Raw genomic sequence first — 328 nt, 5'->3', positions numbered from 1 at the left:
CAAGATAAGTTGATACTAATATGATAATATTGCACAAATATGACAATCCCTTGTCAACGTTATCTCCATATCCACAAGAACTCACACTCGTATTCCTTTCGTCAATATGCACAAACGTTCACATGATCGGCCACAGAACGAAAAAACTGCAACGGACCCACTTCCGTGAACCTAAACACAGTGAGAAAACGGCGCCGGATGACCTACATTGTTTACATCCGTTGCTATGGCGACGGACTGGCCATTCAAGCGTTGATCTGCGGTGTGGTTGTAGTCATTCATTTTCTTTCTGTTTGTTTAGTTGACGGCTGTAGGATTATCAGCTTTC

Source organism: Penaeus monodon, chromosome 31, assembly GCF_015228065.2.
Source record: "Penaeus monodon isolate SGIC_2016 chromosome 31, NSTDA_Pmon_1, whole genome shotgun sequence".
NCBI classification, from domain to species: domain Eukaryota; kingdom Metazoa; phylum Arthropoda; class Malacostraca; order Decapoda; family Penaeidae; genus Penaeus; species Penaeus monodon.
Note: the sequence above shows the minus strand (reverse complement) of the source record.